A 1,026-nucleotide genomic window follows, 5' to 3' on the forward strand; every position below is an offset into this window, starting at 1 on the left:
ATGCGGGGTGGGTGACTTTACTGCCACTCCAACTTTTATGGAGAAGCATCTCTATCCCTGCCATTGGAGCAAACAACTTTGAGCTTAAGCCTCAATTAGTTTCTCTAATGCAACAGAATTGCAAGTTCCATGGACTTCCATTGGAAGATCCTCATCAGTTTTTAGCTGAATTCTTGCAAATCTGTGACACTGTCAAGACTAATGGGGTTGACCCTGAGGTCTACAGACTTATGCTATTCCCTTTTGTTGTAAGAGACAGAGCTAGGATATGGTTGGACTCTCAACCTAAAGAAAGCCTGGACTCTTGGGAAAAGCTAGTCAATGCCTTCTTGGCAAAGTTCTTTCCACCTCAAAATTGAGTAAGCTTAGAGTGGAAGTCCAAACCTTCAGACAGAAGGAAGGAGACTCCCTCTATGAAGCTTGGGAAAGATACAAACAATTAATCATAAAGTGTCCTTCTGATATGCTTTCTGAATGGAGCATCATAGGTATTTTCTATGATAGTCTCTCTGAACTATCCAAAATGTCTTTGGATAGCTCTTTTGGAGGATCTCTTCATCTGAAGAAGACGCCTACAGAAGCTCAAGAGCTAATTGAAATGGTTGCAAATAACCAATTCATGTACACTTCTGAAAGAAATCCTGTGAACAATGGGACTAGTCAGAAGAAAGGAGTTCTTGAGATTGACACTCTGAATGCCATATTGGCTTAGAACAAAATATTGACTCAACAAGTCAATATGATTTCTCAAAGTCTGTCTGGAATGCAAAATGCACCAAGCAGTACTAAGGAAGCTTCATCTGAGGAAGAAGCTTATGATCCTGAGAACCCTTCAATGGAAGAGGTGAATTACATGGGAGAACCCTATGGAAACACCTATAATCCTTCATGGAGAAATCATCCAAATTTTTCATGGAAGGATCAACAGAGACCTCAACAAGGTTTCAACAATAATAATGGTGGACGAAACAGGTTTAGCAATAGCAAGCCTTTTCCATCATCTTCTCAGCAACAGACAGAGAGTTC

General features: G+C 40.4%; 1 non-coding gene across 1 annotated transcript; it reads right to left on the reverse strand.

Annotated features, from left to right (window-relative positions):
- Positions 1 to 361: 361 nt before the first annotated feature.
- LOC112713707 (small nucleolar RNA R71) lies at positions 362 to 469 on the reverse strand. The gene has a single exon (XR_003158677.1). It is a non-coding gene; the product is annotated as a small nucleolar RNA R71 (small nucleolar RNA).
- Between the last annotated feature and the right edge of the window lie 557 nt (positions 470 to 1,026).

This window comes from Arachis hypogaea, chromosome 9 (assembly GCF_003086295.3).
Source record: "Arachis hypogaea cultivar Tifrunner chromosome 9, arahy.Tifrunner.gnm2.J5K5, whole genome shotgun sequence".
Taxonomy (NCBI): domain Eukaryota; kingdom Viridiplantae; phylum Streptophyta; class Magnoliopsida; order Fabales; family Fabaceae; genus Arachis; species Arachis hypogaea.